Raw genomic sequence first — 21,714 nt, 5'->3', positions numbered from 1 at the left:
CTTCTGCTCTTGTTTTGGACATCCAGTCCATGCCAACGATTACGTCAAAACTTCCTAATTCTACGGGTATTAAATCGATTTTGAAGGTTTCACCAGCGAGATTTATTTCGCAACCATGGCAAATTTTATCGGCTTTTATCAGTTTACCATTAGCTAATTCAATAGTATATTTATCGTCTAGAGGCAATGATGCACATTTTAGTTTAGAACTAAAGTCTTTACACATATAACTTCTATCAGCACCAGTATCAAACATAATAGAAGCTAGTTGATTATTAACGGTAAACGTACCCGTGACAAGATCAGGATCCTCACGTGCTTCGCTGGCACTAACATTAAATGCCCTCCCACGTGCGGGTTTTTGTTCTTCTCCTTATCAGGGCATTGATTTATAAAGTGACCAGTCTTCCCGCATCGAAAACATTTTTTGACATCGGTCGGTTTTGTCTTTACTTCAAAAACGGTGGCATAACAATCTTTCGCGACATGTCCTTTCTTGTTGCACTTATCACAGACGACTTAGCAATAACCTGCATGATGTGTGTAACATCTTTTGCAGAACGGATGGGGTCCCTTATAGTTTGGACTAGCAGTTGCCCCATCTTGTTTACCTTTAAAAGTTTCTCGCTTCTTCAGGTGAGTACTTTTGCCCTTATAGTCTTCCCATTTCCTCTTTCCTTCAGTTGTCTTGACTTCGGTAATTGGTGCCTTAATCGAACTCTCTATGATTTGGTCCATGAGTTGGTGTGCCATTGTCATGGCTTCCTGCATCGTATTCGGTTTGGACGATGTAACATTTCCTTTGATATTGATCGATAAACCATCAATATACATTTCTATTTTTCGTTTCTCGTTTGGCACCAATTCGGGACACAACAAGGCTAGTTCCATGAAACACTTTTCATAGTTATTGAGATTAGAGCAGAAAACCTTCAGATTACGCAACTCAGATTCCATTTTTCTGATCTCGTTTCGAGGACAGTACTCCTCGATTAGCATCTTTTTTAGTTCTTTCCAAGAGATATCATATGCCGTATCTACTCCTTCTGCTTTAGCATAATTGTTCCACTAAGTAAGTGCACCGTCTTGCAACGTGCACGAAGCATACTTTGACTTGTCTCCGTCCGCACAATTACTGATTTTGAAAACGGACTCCATCTTTTCAAACCATCGGGTTAGCCCGACTAGTCCCTCGGTCCCACTAAACGTCTGTGGTTTGCATCCTTGAAAAGTTTTGTATGAACATCCGTTTTGTGAGTTTGTGTTCACAGTTGCTGCTTTGGCTGCTGCTTTTGCTGCCTCGGCTGCAGTAATTCTTTCATTCACACGTTTCTCGACTAGTTCCTCAAACTCAGCATCCGACATTTGAGACATGTTTCTTCAATAAACATATAAGATAATTTAATCACGTAGAATATTATAAATGTAGCAAGTAATTAATGGTACATCGTGGCATATTAATAATATGAACCAATTATTATAAAAGCCTTTTCTTCTTATTAGCGTTTTATAATTATTTCTTAGGGTATTACCTACCCGTTAAAGTTCATACTTAATAGCTTAATACAACAATTAACTACTACCGTTCAAATAATATTCTATTATGAAAAACTAATGCATTATCATTTCACGCTCTATTCTTCAATGCATTATCGTACAACAATACAATACCACTATTTCACATAAGTTTATTTTACATAAAAAATATGTAAGATAAAGTAAAGCACACTAATTAATATTATACACTGCGTGAAGTGATGTCATAGCGGAAATGGTTTTTAAAAGCGGCGAGGCTTCTTGTTATCAGGTACTGGAATATCGCTTATTCGAGCGGTAGGCTTATATTTTTGTTGGGGTTCTGAGGTACTTGATACCTCAATAGAGTTGGTAAGAGAAGGGTGACTAGGGGTAGCAATATTAGGAGCAACAATTACTTTATTAATTTTTGGATTCGGCAATTTTGGGTTGGTGACTACATGTTCCTTTCCTTTGTTAACTTCTTTTTCAGTAATCTCCTTTACTTCCTCCTCCTCCTCACTAATCTCACCTAATGAACTGTCCGAGTCATGTGTAGAAGAATATGTACCGGTGGTCATGAACCGATATCTGCCAGGCGTAATCGGCACAACCCGCCCGTCGGCGGTGTATCTGGCCCAATGTCCATGTTCGTTTAGAAATGGACGATCCTTATTTATTCTAGGGATCAGGGTACCATCGAAACGATACTGTGGCTCCGGAAAACTAGGGATGGGTGGAGCTGGGACCTCCTCTGGGTTTACCTGGAGTTGAGATTCTCCGGCTAACACAATTTCTTCTTTAATAGGTATTAGAACGCCCTTTTCAGTTGTGGATAGAATAGATTCAGTGTCTGATTCCGAGTCATACAAAATGATAGAATTAGAAGAAGTCATCTATCACATAATTTAAACAACAATTACGTTAGTATATAAATATATCACATATAATGTTTTTGACAAAATGATAAGCAAAAATCGGTAAAAACAGATATGGTCATAGTCCAGACTCACTAATGCATCCTAACAATTACCAGTTAAACACATTAATACAAATTCTGGTTCCCTATAACCTCAAGCTCGGATACCAACTGTAACGACCCGTCAAAATCGCTATTGACGCGGCACGTTAATCATTGATTCCACAGTGAGGTTTTGACCTCTATATGATACGTTTTAATAAAATATTGCATTCATTAAAATAAGTGACTTTCTAAACATAGAAAGTTATAAACATGTGGGTGAGTGCTTAGGTATAAGCAAATCCCCAAAATACATAAGTTTTTATCATACAGTTTGACATCACAGTCAAATTATTTATTACACAACGCAGTTTTATTTCGAATGCAATAAACTTTATACAAAGCATGAGAGACTCCATGCAGGCAACAAGCACATCACAGCGGAAGCAGTCTAAGGACCTAAGAATAAAATATGCTACAAAGTCAACACGAATGTTCGTGAGTTATAGGTTTAATTGCTCGAGTCATAAATATATATAAAGATAGACCACAAGATTTCATCAAAATTTTATCAATAGATTCTACGTAACAGAGCACCCTGGTAACTAAACTTAACGCTATAATGATAATTACCCTATTCATTTTAATACACGCAAACCAACGTGTCATAAACTCAAATAACATACATCTGTTAAAAGGCTAGCGCTCTAGCTCGGATGGGGATGTCAAGCCCTATGGATCCATATACAATTATTCGCGCCCACCAGTCCATATCCTACGTACTGGCAGCTACTAGTTACCAAAGCTAAGGGATTTTCGGTTTAACTCAGTTTAGAATTTAGTATGTACTTGTGTCTTATTGCGTTTAAAATAAATTACATGTATTCTCAGCCCAAAAATATTTAAAGTATTTAAAGAGGGAGACTATAAACTCACGGTTCAATATTGAGATTCAATATTGTAGGCAAATTGCGTAGACGTAATGATGGTAGACGACTGTATGGTTGGCCTTGGATTCAAGAACAATACCCCGAACAATACCCAATTTTTCCTTAGCTTAAAACGGTTTGAAACCCGAATTAAAACACCCTCGTATATACTTTATTATTATTAAACTTAAATTAAAATTATAATTATAATTATAAATTTAAATTTAAATTACAGAAGAAAGAAAAGAAAGAGTGTGAAGAATTCGTCGAGCAAATTGGCGTATTTATAGTACTTTTCCATTTCCTGTAGCCCATGCGATCGCATGGGTTTGTAGTGTATTTGCCATGCGATCGCATGGCCGCCTGATCCGCTTTTGTTTGCTAGTTCGTCGACATAATATTTACAGTAGCAAATAGTGTTTTACTGCAGCAAATAGTGTACTGTAGCAAATAGTGTTACTGTAGCAAATAGTGTTACTGTAGCAAATAGTGTTTTACTGCAGCAAAGTCATTTTCACTGTAGCAAATAGTGTTTTACTGTAGCAAAGTCGTTTTCACTGTAGTATATCGTGTTTTACTGTAGCAAAGTGATTTTTATAATTATCACAGGTTATGACGTTCGTGAATCGTCGAAAAAAAATCGAAAGGTACATGAATGTGTAAACTAGTTCAAAAAGTTTTAAGACTCAACATAATAGGTTCGCTTATCGTGTCGGACACATTTATCCTGTAATTAATTTATTAATATGAAATTTTATGGGTCATCACAAGCAACCTCAACCGCAACAACTTCACCAAGAAGCCTTTCGCCCCAGGAGGCAAGAAGGGGTATGCCGGAAACCTACATTATTGTAACAAGTGCCGCAAACATCATTTGGGTGAATGTGGCAAACCATTTTGCAACAAGTGTCAAAGAAGTGGCCATGTTGCCAGCGATTGTAAAAGTACCATCCCCGTCGCTCAAAAGGGGCCCAATGCGCCAAAAGCGGGTGTTTGTTTCGAATGTGGCCAACCGGGTCATTTTAGAAATGCATGCCCAAAGAATAAAGTTAAAACCAACGCACGCTGTTGAGCTTTCAACACTAACGCCAAGGATGCCCGAGATGACAATGAACTAGTCATGGGTACGTTTCTTCTCAACAACTCTTATATTTCTTGTTTATTCGATTCGGGCACCGATGAATGTTTTGTATCCAAGGCCTTGACTCCTACTCCTTGCACTCCACCATTTTCCTTAAATACTACTTATGCCATTCAAGTGACCAATGGAAAACTGTTGCGTGCCGACAAATTTTATCGGAGGGTGTACGTTAAACTTTTTGGGTAAAGAATTCGAAATTGACTTGATACCTAGGAATAGAACTAGGAAGCTCGAAACCTAGTCGTTAAGAAGAAAGTGTTTTTCTTTCATGTGTATAGATTAGCGTGAACTAAATAATTTTCGGTTAAGAACAGATATCCTTTTTCCCCGTACCAATGACCCCATGATCAATTACAAGGATTCCGTGCGTATCCCAAAATCGACCTCCATTCCGGTTATCATCAATTGAGGGTTAAGGGAGAAGATGTCTCCAAAACCTCTTCCCAAACTCATTACGATAGTTATGAATTTCTTTTAGTGTCGTTCAGTTTAACTAAGGCTTCGTCCGTATTCATGGACCTTATAAATCGCGTATGTAAACTTATCTAGACAAATCCGTTATCATATTCATAGGTGATGTCTTAACCTATTCAATTCAAGCGAAGAAGAAAACGAACAACGTCTCCGTCCTACACTCGAACTCTTGAGAAAAGTGCAACTCTATGCCGAATCCTCCAAATGAGAATTTTGGTTAAACGAAGTCCAAATTCTAAACCATGTTGTTAGTGGTCAAGGTATTAAAGTAGATCTCGTGAAAATCGAAGCCACACGTAATCGAGAAAACCCTCGTGACTCCGACTTGTATTCGAAAAATCTTGGATCTCGCCGGTTATTACCGAAGATTCATTTCTGTCTTTTCCCGTATTACTCATCCTTTAACCTCGTTAACTCACTAAGGGAAAGATTTAAACCTCTCCATGTCCGGACCTTGAACGTGATTATTCATACCCACCTTACTAGCCAAATTCGTGTAGCACAAAATGGAACTCAGATATGGAAATATTTTTACGTGAACGCCTGAAAAGCATACTCTCTCGACTTGAAATCAAGGAAACTAAAATTCGTTATTTTGCACGAAGAATTTGAAAACTTAATTATGGATCCGATCAATTTTCTCATCACCAAGTACCACGATACATAACTCTGTTATTCACTGTTACCGTCTGATATTACTGGAACCTAAGATAACACACAATCCAAGGATACCTCTTCCTTCTTTGACTTATCGTCCTTATGCTTCTGATATACGGCCAACTACTACTCAACACCGAACTATACAAATACATGTACTATCCTGTTCCCACCAAGTCTCAACATTTGGCCACAAGATGCGCGATGTGACTACATCAAGATGAAAAATCATACTATTCAAAAACTCTCATTTCGATCGTATCTTTTTCGCTCGTACTTCTGTATAAGGAAAACTTTTATCTAAATTCTCAATGGAGAGTGAGACTCTTCACGTATTACTAGTATTCACCACGAGGGTGAATAGCCCTGATGAACGTTTTCTGTAGCTGATAAGAAACTTGTTCCAACAAACGTTTTCGAGCCCTAGCTAACTTGTTTAAACACATCTTAAAGAATTCTATTCCAACACGGAGTACCATTGTCAATTATCTCGAATCACAATATTCGTTTCACTTCTAGTATTACAAGAAGCCTTAGGAACACGTTTAAACATAAGTACCGCGTATCATCCACAAACCGACGGACCAAGCAAACTTACGATTCAAATCTTGGAAAGACATGTTACAAACATGTATTGTTGCCTTTAGTTGTTTCCCTCTTACAACAGTAGTTACCACTCATGTATTAACGCCGCACTTTTCGAAACTTTATATGACCGCACATGTCATTCTCCTTTTTTTTTCGTTAGGCCAAAATAGGTGACAAGGAAATCACCGGATTCGAACTCATTCAAGAAATAGCCGTTAAGATCGTTCAAGTCCGAGAAGGGCTCAAGACGGCCCGTAGTCGCCAAAAGGGCTATGCCGATGTTAGACGTAAACCTCTCGAATTCCAAATGAGTAACCGCGTAATATTGAAAAACCGCACCTTGGAAAGGTGTAATCCGTTTCGGAAAATTGAGGAAAGTTATATCCACAATATTGATCCATTTGAAATCTTGGGGCGTTTTGGAACCGATTCCTACCGTTTAGATCTTCCGACTCAATTAAGTTTCCATTTATCCTACATTCCAGGTATAGAACTTTGAGAAGTGTCCTGCGGAACAGGAACTTGTTATTCTTCTAGATGAGCTTACTATTGATGACAAACTCCACTTCATAGGAGAACCAGTTGAAATTATGGATCGTAAAACCAAACCTTAATACAACGTAAAACCCCGATTATCCAGATTCGTTGGAATGCCAAAAGAGGACCAAATGAAAAGAAAGTACCTTCACTCATTCGTAAATTTGACAACTCTAGGTCTCGAGGAAAAGACATCGACTACTACTTCCAACTAAATTTCGGGACGAAATTTCTTTTAAGGTGTGGGTAATGTAACATCCCGCATTTTTCCGTTAAAATTATTTTAACGCCCGTCTTTTTATTTTATTAATATCTTTCGTATCTAGATTCGTATCCTCCGTTAGCTAATGTTCTTAATATTTCCGTTATCAGATTTTAACATCTCCCATTTACTCTCGCGTATTTAAATTAATTCGTTCGGTTAATTCACGCAACCGCTTTGAAACGTGAGGGACTAAACTTGCCAAGAGACCAAACTCTTGACTGTGTCAACTAGTCAACCATGATCTCTCATCCATTCATTCACTTCCTCCTCTCTTTCAATACTTCAACTTTTTCTCTCAAACACCAATTCGAAGATTCATCATCCATTTCCAATCTAGCAATCAAACATCAAGACAAATTACATATTTGGAATCCTTGCATCTTCCTCTTCAATTCCATACCGATTTCATCAAATTTGGCTAACTTTCTAAAATCAATAGATTCTTTGTTCTTGATGTTTTTAACTTATAAAAGTGTTAATTAGTGTCTATTGTTCAAGTCTAACATGAATATATGATTTGTATGCTTGTTCTTGTCATTTTGATGTAACTAGCTTAAACTTGAAATGGGTGTGTTTGATCTTGAAATTTGGTTACTTAAATGTTGTTAGATGTTAAAAGTGCATGTATTAAATGTGTTACTAGAACCATTAGCTTCAATTTGGTATATAGGTTGACTTGGAAAAGTCTCATTAACATGATTAAGGATTTTATGATTTTTGGTTAGGGTTTGGTAGCTTTAAATGTGATTTTTGATGCATTAAAAGCCTTGCAATGTTGTTGGTAAATGTTTAGTAGTATTGTATGTTTAATTACCTACGAAACGGCGTATTATATGTGTGCATTTAATTCCCGAATCATAAATGTGCGTTTATGAACTTGAATGTATTTATGATGAACATTAAATGAACATTCAACTTGGATTTTTATTTTTGTAAATGATATTTTTAATTAATAAAATGTGTTTAGTTGTGTTCCTCGTCAAATTTCCTTTCCAACGATATAAGATACGTGCCTTGAATGTTTACGGTTCGTTAAATGTGTTTGAATCAAATTTGGTTTAGGGCTTAGACTTTTGAAAAGAGCCAGGCACCAGCTCCAGTTGATTGCCGCGGCGCAGCCATCCCATGTCGCGGCGCGACATAAGCCGTGATCAGCGGCTGTTCACCATGACATTTTTTTTCGAAAAATGTTTGCTATGCTACGCACCTCCGATTCACATGCAACTTGTTCTAACATGCTTATATATGATTAAAAACCTCGGAAAAATAGTTCGGGACCCGACCCGAACGTGTTGACTTTTTTGTTGACTTTGACTTGACCAAAGTTGACTTTTGTCCAAACTTAACCAATATTTATTTAAACCGTTCTAATCTTCTTGTATACTTGATTCTTGCATGAAACTTGACAACTTGATTCACATGCTATATAATCGAGTCGTAACGAGCCATAGGACTAATTGGACAACTTTGACCAATCGTGTTTACCGTTATTGATACAACCTACTTGTTTAGGTCAAGACTAGAAATTGTCCTTGCACACATTTACTTGTGAAGTACTTTATTTCTCGTGCACTCAAGGTGAGATCATAGTTCCACTTTTACTCTTTTAAACTTATATTTGGGATGAGAAAACATAAACGTTTCGTTTTACAAAGTGAACACAAGTACGGAAACAAACATTCTACGTACGAGTTAGAACAAAAATCCTCAATTCAATTATCATTAGTTACACATGCCGGGTGTAAGCGAGAACTTATCTTGTATGACCATACGGGTTTGACAAACCCTCATTCGGACGGTTCGCTACCGTTATTGGATGAAATATATTTTCGAGAAACAGTGTATGTTCTAATATTATTGTGATGGGGTTCTATGGATGGAAAGTTAAGCCTTGATAATTGGGTGCTCGTGATAACAAATTTTAGAATGGTTTACTATTATTTCAATGTTATAAATCTTGTGGTTCTTTGTACTTACTTACTTACTTAAACCTATGATTTCACCAACGTTTTCGTTGACAGATTTCTATGTTTTTCTCAGGTCCTTGAACGTTTTGTGATACATGCTTCCGCTCACTATTTTTGATACTTCCTTGGATGTCGAGTATACATGCATACATGGAACATCTTTTGACTTACTTTTAAATTGTGTCGCACAGGTTTCATTTGTACGTTAAACGTTGTAATGTAACTAGTCGTTGAACTAATTTTGTAAACTTGAAACATCTTAACATTTGAAATGAATGCGACATATTTTGGTCAAACGTCATTTTAAAGACTTATGACCACGTAACGGGACCTAAGTAGACGACGCCGTCAATGACGATTTTGTCGGGTCGCTACATAAACACTGTTTTTTTTTAATCAAAAGTCATTTTTTCTTTGTTTTTTGTTACGATGCATCTGCTGCATGAAAGGCAGTTAACATGCATCAAACAGCATCAAAACAGTGGATAACATGCATCAGATGCATCTTAACGCTCAAGTTGAAGGAAAAAAAAAATTCTGAATCTGCACACTGAAAATAGATACCAGCAATTTTTTTTTTAAATCGGAGCTGTAGAACTCTAGATATAAAAATCACAAAATCACTTATCCCCTTATCCCACTTATACCCACTTAGCGCTGGATCTTCACCCTATATATATATATATATATATATATATATATATATATATATATATATATATATATATATATATAGAGTATTAAATAAAAATATATACAATATACATAAACAATTACTCCCTCCGTCTCATTTCAATAGTCCACAGACAAAAAACACGCAGTTTTAGGAAATTCCACTAACTTCATTTCTCCACCAATGAAATATCTTCTCTCTCCAGATCCACCAATGAAATATCTTCTTTTCTTTCTATTTATGGAAGTGAACTATCAGAATGGGACAGTCCAAAATAGAATAATGGCTTATTGGAATGAGACGGAGGTAGTACAATATAATCTCATCCCAAAATAGTTGCAACATTCCAGAACAACGATTTTTTATTCAGATTCATGGTTTAACGCGCATAAGCAATAGATCCTCAATACATTTTCGAAAGTAAAATTGTTATGGACTTTTTTTCAATAATTTCATATTTTTTATATTTTACATGTTTACTATTCCCTCCGTCCCAAATCTATAGTCCATTATTCTATTTTGAGATGTCCCAAATTAATTGTTCACATCCATAAATGAAAAAGAATATTGTGATAAAAGTCTTTTGTGCCCCTACTTTATGCATTTATGACAAAAAGATATGTAAAAAGTAATGGGTAAAACTGGAAAGTAAACAGAAAAGTACACGTGACATGTACTTTTTCTTAAACGGTGTATTTTATGTCTGGTGACAATAGATTTGGGACGGAGGGAGTATTATGTTGTAATTATTTTATTACCGTAATATTATTAGTTGTCAGTAACAAATAATTTTTAATATTTGTTATTGTTAGGGATTAATTAATACGGAGTATGAAATTGCTGAATTTGCCAACGTATCATCACTCGTGTGCACTAATTAGGAATTGATTAATACGAGTATATCATTCTTATATCTTATCTTATGCAAGTTGCGGAGAGAAATAAAAAAGATTGTAAACGTTAAGTTACTAACACCACTAAAAATCACTTTTAAAATTTGTCAAAACTACGATCAACACTACGGGCTCTTCAACTCAAAAGATTGTGTGAAAAAATCAATTAATTTTGCACGATTATGTTACTCATACGTAGAACGCATGGGCTCTAATATTTTATTTACTTTCGCTATTTATATATTTGAATGATATAATATGTTACGATTTTGCACGACATTTTACACACCCGTGCAACGCACGGGCTCTAAAACCTAGTAAATAAATAAATAAAAACGAGCTGGTAACCTTGAGTTTAATAGCCGACTTGCAAACTTTACTAAACAAAGACGATTCCTTTTATCTAATTTAACAAGCTTCCATATGCAAAGAAAGAAAGGGGTATTATTGTAAGTGAATAATTATACTAAAGGTATTCTTTTTGTGAACAAGAACAAAACTAGTGGTATTATTTATCTAATCTAAGTTAACAAAATAAAGAGGAGGTAACTAAATTAGAAGAACTTTTTATTTCATTTTTCGTAAATGAATAATGAATAATGAATAAATTAGAAATCGTGAACGATATGTTACAAGTAGCCGACTCCCACACGTTCAGCCATTGTGTCACTGTACGTCATGTATGGGGCTTAATCGCTCAAATCGCTTGAAGTTGATATTCCTCATTGGAATGACGTTCATGATATCTTTGCTTGGTTCTCCTCCAATGGTTTAAATGGTCCCAAGATCTTGTGTGAAACTATAATGTTAGAACATTATGGAGCTTGTGGAAATTGCACAACACCACCGATTAGACCTTCAAGAAATAGCCACTACAAATAAAATGACATTTAGTGACATGCGCTTTTAATGGAATTTTGATTTTGATTATATGTCAGTGATTCAAGTTTTTAGTGGCACTTTCGGTATGTCACTAAATCACATATTAATGACACATTATAACTCGTGCCATTAAAGTACATCTATATTAGTGGCACATAACCATATAAGCCACTAATGTAGAAACATATTAGTGGCACAAATTTAGATGTCACTGGTGTATGTATATATATTAGTGGCACAAATTTACTTGGTCATTATTTTATGTCTATATTAGCTACTCAAAAATATTATGCCATTAATTTACAAATATATTAGTGACACAAAATCACATTAGCCACTAATGTACGTACTCGTGACACAAAATTGCATATACTATTGAGTTACATACATACTATTGACACAAATTTAGGTATGCTAAATTCTGAATGACATCAATTCGCGCGTTTAAAGTACATTTAACAAACATAAAATAGAATTTTTTTTAATGTTCAACATACTAACGGTCACCTCCATCTTTTTTGTGACATGATCATAGATATTCAGACAAAACTACCTTAACACAATAATATAAACAAATAATATAATTTCCAACAATCGTTATTTTTATGTTATAATCACGTTCCAATCGTCATTAAATTAATAAATGGCTAATTTTTATTAATATGTATTTAAATATATGATAACCAAAGATAGTATTCTCATCTATATACATTTACATATGCATGATATTGGTAATTTTCGAAAAAGCATACTCATCAGGGCCGAATATTGGGGCGTGCAACCCGTGCGGTCGCACAAGGCCCAATATCTATAGGGGCCCAAAAATATATTCTAATGTTACATACCTAGGCCCATTTTACATATATAAGTCCATTTGTAGATTAATAATTGAAAAGAAAAAAAATACACAATCAAACCAATCTCCGCTTCAAATCTCCGATACTCGTTCTGCTCCAAATCTCCAATAGTCCAATACTCCGGCAGATTCCATAAATGCATAGGTATTGCTTAGAGTAATTCTTTATTATTATTTACTATCTAGAAGAAAGAATTTTTATCATACTACTCCGTATGTTAATTGTTAAATGTTAATACAGTTATATCTACAGTTATATCTATTTGATTTGCTATTAGGTTTTCTATGACCGTTATCTTATTATACTATTTTTTTTAACATAGATTTTTTTGGAATCAGTAGATCATTTATTTCAACAACCCTCATCATACGTATTATCTTATTATACTATTATTGCGCTTATTATTATATAATTGAAAATTTTTCGTATATAAGGGCCCACTTTTATTTATCGCACATGGCCCATAAATTTAACAAGACGGCACTGATACTCATAATAAATATAATCTTTTACGGAAATTTACAAATGTGCATTATTGAAGTTGAACTGACAACCACTTAATTGGAGGTGGTTAACTAGATATAGGGAGGTCCATACACAACTAATTTTTAGTCATACACAACCAAACATGTTTTAGACTATTGTACTGTATAACATCATAAAGTATATTACAACAGTCTAAAGCATGTTTGGTTGTGTAACACTAAAAATTGGTTATGTACAAATTACTCCCTTATTTTTATAATATGACAATTTAAGATTATAATTATACTAATGATAATAATAAAATTGATATAATTAGCATTCTACAAATAACTAGTGAAATGACCCGTGAAATCACGGGTTTGTTTAAACGAAACAGTTTAATGATATGTTTTAGGTATTAAGTGAACATAAATGCTAAAGTCATTTAGTTTAATGACCCGTGGAACCACAAATTCCAACTAAGAAACTCGTCAGTTGAATATTTCATCAAACACTCAAAGTGCATCATGTAAATAAAAGTAACAAACCTTTCTTTCAACCTTACTCATTATACAGATGCAAACTTATTTGAAGAAGATTCAAGAATCAATTAGCAAAATTGTGAAGTACAAACAATTTTTGAAAGAAAATAGGAGCATGAATATAATACATATAACTGAAAGATGATAGAAATTGATAGTCACTATCTCACTGGAATTTTTTTCAAATTTTACTTAAACGGAAGAGAAGAAGTACTTACATAAGAAGGGAACACTCAAAATATCTTTAAAGAATATGTAGGGAAACATAAAACGAACACACAAAAGCAATTTTGGAATGATCTTGAACTTTCACAAAACTTACACTAACTGCAACAAAAAAAGATCAATTTTTGCCATTAAATCATCTAAAAGACCATCCAAGATTCAAAATAAAATTATATTCAAGAACATGTTCTTATCAATAACTAAACATGAACTATCAAAATCAAGCAAAACAACACACTCAGAATCGGTCAAATAGAACCACTACCTAAAAACATGTTAGTGACATACAGGAGGTGTAAACCAATTATATTGGCCACCTTTAAGTTTGCAGCATTGACTTGACAAACTCAAACTCCACAAATGTTCTTTACCTTGAACCCGTATCCATGTTGTTTGAATCAATTTACACCAGGCTGATTTACATATTGCTAGCTATATTTGGAGCCAACTCCATTTGGTATTAGGTTGTTGATAATGCTAAAAACGAACATATATTTCATACAAGCTTTTAGTTGCAATTGTTCTATTTACAAGTGATATTCGTTTAAATAATAAAAGGTGAAGACAAAAGACAGATTCGATGAATTGAAGACGCAAACGACCAAAAAGCTCAAAAGTACAAATTACAATCAAAGAGGTTCAAATTATTGATAAGAAACGTCTCAAAATTACAAGAGTACAAGACGCAAAACGCAAAGTACAAGATATTAAATTGTACGCAAGGACGTTCGAAAATCCGGAACCGGGACCAGAGTTGTAAAGACCTTAATCTTACGAATGCCAATACATATAAATAAAGGTAACTTAAAAGATAATTGAGCGTTATTCTTATTCGAATTCAAACCATAGTTCAAACCAAAGTTGACAAACTTATTCAAAAGTACTACTAAACCAAAATAAGCTACTAAATCTTGAAGGAAATCTCTAAGGCAAGGTGCTAAGTTCACTCCACTCTACACTCTTCCCTCGTTCCCGACGCCCCCTTGATTACCTGTCGTATAAGAAGGAAAACAAAGAAAACGACTGAGCCAAAGCCCAGTGAACGGATATAACGAATAACGGAGTATAGTATGACATGCAAAATTTTATATTCAAAACGAACTTATTTTCAAAATAACTTAGCTGCAAAACAAAGCGCGAATATGTATAGATCCACAATACCATATATCATGGTGCAAATTTCATAAAATAATGCACTAAGAGTCAAAACAAATATGTACAAAGTATCAAAATGAAATCATAGGGTAGCTACTCCACTAATCATCCATATCGGTGACGTTTCGTATAACACTACGATGAACGTACACCGTCAAAACAAAATCCTAGGATCGATCCATACGCCTCCTATCAAAATATAATAACAAATATAAAGAGCTCGTACCACCACCGGGTAATCAAAAGGAGACGCCGTAGATATAACAAAATACACCGCTACGGTCGATGCCACATTATCGGTGTCACAATAATGCGCTCATGGGACCTCCATGAATAGGTTACTCTTAGGCACATTTTAAGAAATCGTTTTTACCGACTTATGATTACGAATTTAAAAATACTTTTAAAGTGATCAAAGGACTTTAATCTTTAAAAATGGTTAATATAGTGAACCAAAGTATTAAACGTTTGACCAAATACTTGATGAAATATTTTATAAAATGATATGTCGTATTAGTTTAAAATCACGTGTCAACTCAACCATTCGGTCTAACTTTTGTCAAAAGTCATGCTACATTATATTTCATCCCTTTACGAATTATCAACTTAAACGGGACTTAACGGGACATGTAAAGCCACGTGGAATGAGGGACACTCGATACGAATCACCGTACCATTCGCCCTACACACACACGTTCATTACCGGGCAGTTTGGAAACGTTTCGGGGCTGTTCGGGACTGATTCTGAAACTGATTTCGTGACAGATTTCGGACAGCAATTTCGCGACAGTTTCAGCTGTTTCGCGACAGTTTCAAACTATTTCGCGACACCTTGGGACTGTTTTGTTACAGTTTCAGGGGCTGATTTCGGGGCTGTCCGGAACAGTTTTCGGGACCAATTTCGGGGCTGTTTTGGTTGGATTTTTGAGACACGGTTTTGGCACAATTTACAAACACCAAAGTATTATTATTCCTCAATTAACAAACATAATTAGCAACCTCGTTAGTACATCCAAAATGAGAAAAACATAACACATTTCAAAGGCTAATAGACAAACAATTTTAAACAAGCATGTCATACAATAATACTTATACAATTTGAAACAAAGTTTTGAGAGGAAAGATTTACCGAAACGATCCTAGAACCACCTAGAATATCCGTACCTTATGTTGATTGAAGAAATTCCAAAGACAACAAAACACCACCAATGATGCGATCACCGAGCCAAATCTAAGGAACACACACGTATGAGCACAAAATGCATTTCAAATAGGGAGTATGTAATATCCTTTATTTAATTAGTGTTACCATTTGATTTTATGTGTTTATTTCTATCTCAACAATTTCATATATTTTATATTAATGATATAGTTATGTTATCATATATTACTATGACTTCCATATTTTAAAGTGTCTTAAGTATTTTAAGACTAAAAATTCCTACTATCTTAATTAAAAACATGGATTCCAAATATTAGTTTCTATTTCTTTTTTTTATATTATACAAATATACATCCACCTAATTGTATTATCATTTCCTACTAAATTCTATCAGTCTAATAACTTACATTTCATAAGGATTTAATAGGTTAAATATGAACATGGTCACATGCCATCTTAGCCGATCGATTAACACACTGTACAAGTTTAATAATTGCATCAACTCTCCATCATTTCTTTTGCTACAACACAATGCTTATTAGTTGAAATTTATATGTACTCATATTATATTTTTAATCTTTAAAAAGCATAGTCACAACCTTATAATTTTTATACTCCATTACTAAATATATATGACTACAATTTATTCAAGATCAAAATTCACAAAAGATACCCATTTAGTACCCAAAATCTTAACATTTCATCTCTATAATAATCCATGTGATATGTAGCCAATCTAAACTATTAAGTTGATTAAGAAGCCAATAAACAAATTATATATAAATAACAAAGGTGTGGTTTAGTAATTACCTCTAAAACGTGTTCGTGTTAGAATCGAAACTAGACCCCGCAAATATTTTGTATTCTCCTTTGAATGTCTCTATTATCTTCTCTTAATATTATGATAGATTATAGTGAGTAGTATGGCTATCAAGTTGGTGAAAACCTAGTGAGGAGAGTGCCAAAAAAATGATACTGAACAGATGACACTTAACGATACTCATAAGGGATATAACTTCATTAGACTTTCCCCATTCCTTTTAATAAATATATGGACCCAAACAAATTCCACCAGTAGGATTGATCTTCCTCATTTAATAATGAATTAAGTTTTAAAATTTAGTAGAAGGAAATTGACTAGTACTTGTTACTCTCAATATATTTATTCCTAACATGATACATCACCAATTTGGTATAAATTATATTTACGTTCTTAACTTTACAAGCTAGGATGATGTGTTAATTTATTTATTAATTAACTTATTTAGCACTTATTACTTATGTATCTATTTTATATGTTTTATTTATTTTAGTTTTATAGGATATTACAACTCCACCTACTTAAAAAAAATTTCGTCCTCGAAATTGAAAGAAGTTATAGAATCGAAACGCACCAATTAGCAAACAAATGAGGGTGCTTGGCTCGCATGGTTTCCTCAAGTTCCCAAGTGGCCTCGCTAGCAGGATGATTCTTCCATTGAACTTTAACAAAAGGGGTGGAGCTTTTACGAGTTACTCTCTCCTCGCGTTCTATAATAGCCTCGGGCTCTTCAACATAAGAAAGATCAGCTCGAATTTCAGAAAAAGGATATTGAACCACGTGCAATGGATGATAGTTGTAACCCCGCAACTGAGATACGTGAAATACGTTATGAACATGAGATAACTGTGGCGGTAATGCTAAACGATAAGATACTTCACCAACTCGATCCAATATCTCAAACGGGCCAATATATCGAGGACTGAGCTTTCCTTTCAAACCAAAACGTCGTATACCCTTCCAAGGTGACACCTTTAAAAACGCCTTATCACCCACAACAAACTCTAATGAACGTCAGTGTTTATCGGCATACACTTTCTGTCTCGATTGGGCTTCCTTCAGTCGATTCGTAGCTATAGCGACCTTTTCATTAGTCCCTCTAACCAACTCAGGTCCTTCAATTAGTTTCTCTCCCGTTTCATTCCAAAAAACTGGCGCTCTACACTTTCGACCATAAAGCATCTCAAATGGCGCCATACGGATACTAGCCTGCCAACTATTATTATAGGCAAACTCCACCAAACATAAGTACTCATCCCAATTTCCCTTCCAATCTAGGGCACACGCTCGAAGCATATCTTCCAAAATCTGTATCGTACGCTCAGAATGTCCATCAGTTTGTGGATGAAAAGCAGTACTAAGCTTCAATCGCGTACCCCAATCTTTCTGTAGCCCCTTCTAAAATCTAGATGTAAATCGAGGGTCACGATCGGATACGATGGACGAAGGGACCCCGTGTAATCTCACAATTTCTTGCTGAAAAAGCTCGGATAGCTTACTTACCGAATAATCCATACGAATAGGCAAGAAATGTGCCGATTTGGTTAATCTATCAATCACCACCCAAATAGCATCATGCCTTTTCACAGTCTTCGGTAAACCACATAAGAAATCCATTGAGATATCATCCCACTTCCACACGGGAATGTCCAACGGCTGCAACAAACCACTAGCACGTTGGTGCTCGATCTTTACTTGTTGACAAGTAAGGCACTTCCCAACATATCTAGCAACGTCTTTCTTCATGCCACTCCACCAAAAGTGCTGCTTTAAATCCTGATACATTTTGGTCGAACCAGGATGTATAGAAAAAGGTGAGCTGTGAGCCTCAGACAACGGAGCCTCACGAATAGCATCATCATTAGGAACACATAATCGATTCCCACACCAAATAACCCCATCATCATCTTCTCTGAACTCTTTCACTTTACCCTCTTCCAAATTTTGAAACACTGTCCACAAATCACCATCATCCAATTGAGCCCCTTTTATTCTAGTAATTAAATCAGACTCGAATTTTAGATTTGCCAACATCCCCGATGCTCTTCTTTTACTCAATCCCATATCAAGTCTTTCGAATTCTCGAATGTGAGTAACCAAACATGAGATACTACCAAATGACTTTCTACTCAATGCGTCGGCTACCACATTCGCTTTTCCAGGATGGTATAGAATGTTTGCATCATAATCCTTCAATAACTCGAGCCACCTTCGTTGTCTCATATTTATCTCTTTTTGCGTGAATATGTATTTGAGACTCTTGTGATCGGTGAAAATATCACAAGTTTCTCCGTAAAGATAATGCTTCCATATTTTCAACGCAAAGATCACAGTAGCTAACTCCAAATCATGAGTAGGGTAATTAACCTCATAGGGTTTCAACTGCCTCGAGGCATAAGCAATTACCTTACCATGCTGCATCAAAACGCAACCCAAACCATGCTTAGAAGCATCACTATAGATTTGAAAACCCCCACTCCCTGATGGCAATGCAAGAATAGGAGCTGATACAAGTCTTTTCTTTAACTCATCGAAACTCTTTTGTCGTTCCTCTGTCCACACAAATTTTTCCCCTTTCCTCAATAACTTGGTAAGCGGCAAAGCAATCGTCGAAAAACCTTCAACAAATCGTCGATAATAACCAGCTAAACCAAGAAAACTTCGAACCTCAACAACAGAAGTAGGTCTTGACCAATTTATAATAGCCTCAATTTTCGCTGGATCCATCATTATACCCTCAGCCGATACAACATGACCCAGAAAGGCAACTCTTTGCAACCAGAATTCACATTTAGAGAACTTCGCAAACAATTTCTTACTTCGGAGGGTTTCAAGTACAACACGAAGATGATTCTCATGTTCTTCTTTACTCTTTGAGAATACCAAGATATCATCAATGAATACGATCACAAACTTATCCAAATACTCATGGAACACACGGTTCATTAGATCCATGAAAACCGCAGGAGCATTAGTTAATCCAAACGGCATCACTAAAAACTCATAGTGCCCATAACGAGTGCGAAAAGCAGTCTTAGGGATATCTTCTTCTTCAACACGGAGCTGATGATACCCAGACCTAAGATCGATTTTAGAAAAATACTTTGAACCTTGAAGTTGATCAAACAAATCATCAATACGTGGAAGCGGATAACGGTTTCGAATAGTAATACGATTTAACTCGCGATAATCAATGCAAAGTCTCATACTACCATCCTTCTTCTTAACAAATAAAACCGGCGCACCCCAAGGTGACACACTTGGCTGAATAAAACCACAATCTATCAACTCTTGCAATTGCTCCTTGAGTTCTTGCAACTCGAGTGGTGCCATACGATAAGGAGCTTTTGATATCGGTTGGGAACCCGGAATCAAATCAATCGAAAATTCAACTTCACGAACTGGAGGTAAACCCTGTAATTCGTCAGGAAATACATCGGGAAACTCTCGAACAACATCGATATTTTCAAGGGAAGGACTATCGATAGACAAATTCTGAATCGAAGCTAAATAACCAACACAACCATGTGTAATGAGCTTTTGCGCCTTAAGCGCTGAGATAACCTTGATAGACTTTACAGGAAGATCGTCATTAAAGACACAATCGGGTATAGAATGATTTCCAAACAAAATCCTCTTAGAATAACAATCGATATTCGCATGATGGCGAGATAACCAATCCATGCCAAGAATAATGTCAAAGTCATGCATGGTCATAGGAAAGAGATTTGCAGGAAACATGCAATCATTGAATTCCAAACGGCAGTTTTGATATAGGCGATCTATAGTTTCAACACTACCCATTGGGGTAGAGATCGTAAATGGAGTAGACAACCAAGTTGGAGATACTTTCAAATATTTCGAGCTCTTAACAGACACAATCGAGTGCGTAGAGCCATAATCAAATAGAACGAATAGGGCGCGATGGTGTACAAATACATGACCAGTAATAGTACCTAATAACATCAAGAATGAATGAACAAATAACTCGAAGGAAATATTTTTAAAATGAATAGGGATCGAAATATACCTGTAGCGTCAGCAGCCTGAGCAGCAGTCATGGCAAAGACGCGTCCACCAGGAGCTGGCGGAGGAACCTTCGGAACAAACCCACGTCTAGGATTCTTGCAATCCTTAGCTAAGTGACCAACCTCTCCACAAGCAAAACATGAACCCGCACTACGATAACAAACTCTTCCCGGATGATTCTTTCCACAAGTCCCACACGGTGCGTTGGCATTAACACCACCACTTCCATTACCCCTTTGCTGCCCTTGGGGACGGTATACTTGTAATTGACCACGGTTATTATTATTTGGCCCGTTGTCAATCCTTTGCTGATTTCCTCTATTATTCCAATTATTACTACGATACCCTTGGTTCCCAGATTGTTGACCCTGTTTGGTAGTCGGTGCAGGCACAGATCGTAGTGGTTGTGCAATCTTAACCCTCTTGTTTTTACCATCCTCATTTTTAGTAGCCAAATACTCAGCTCGCTCCATCTCCAAATTCCGAGCATAATCGGCTGCCTCAGCGACATCAAAACATTTCAGATTAATCATTTTAGAGCGGTAACGCCCATGAACAGCCCATTTGTACTTACGGGCTTGGTCCTCAGAAGACCCAGCAGCAGCACCAATCAAACCCACAAGCCTCAAAAACCTCTTAGTGAAATCATTAATAGACTCATCATTCTCTTGCTTAATATTCGCATACTCCCGAATTACAGCTTCTTTCTCCGCCTCAGAAAAGTACTGACGGAAAAACAACTCTTTGAAATCAACCCAATCTAATGAATCCTCAAAATCGATACCCCCTTTCGCTTGTCTCAAAGCGATCCACCAGCGCTGAGCATCCCCCTCTAGTTTATAAACAGCTAATGGCACCCAAAACCTCTCTTCACAACCAAGCACTCGGTATATCTTCTCAATGTGAGTGATCCAATTCTCAGCTTCCACGGGGGTACTAGCAGTGCTAAATGACAAAGGACGTTGTTTTTAAAACCG

At 35.8% G+C, this 21,714-nt stretch overlaps 1 pseudogene; it reads right to left on the bottom strand.

The window, feature by feature from the left end:
• Window positions 1-17,263: 17,263 nt before the first annotated feature.
• LOC139854635 (uncharacterized) overlaps window positions 17,264-21,714 on the bottom strand; it is a 41,521-nt pseudogene continuing 37,070 nt past the window's right edge.

The sequence above is a fragment of the Rutidosis leptorrhynchoides genome, chromosome 6 (assembly GCF_046630445.1).
Source record: "Rutidosis leptorrhynchoides isolate AG116_Rl617_1_P2 chromosome 6, CSIRO_AGI_Rlap_v1, whole genome shotgun sequence".
NCBI lineage: Eukaryota > Viridiplantae > Streptophyta > Magnoliopsida > Asterales > Asteraceae > Rutidosis > Rutidosis leptorrhynchoides.
This window is presented reverse-complemented; position numbering and strand designations above follow the sequence as displayed.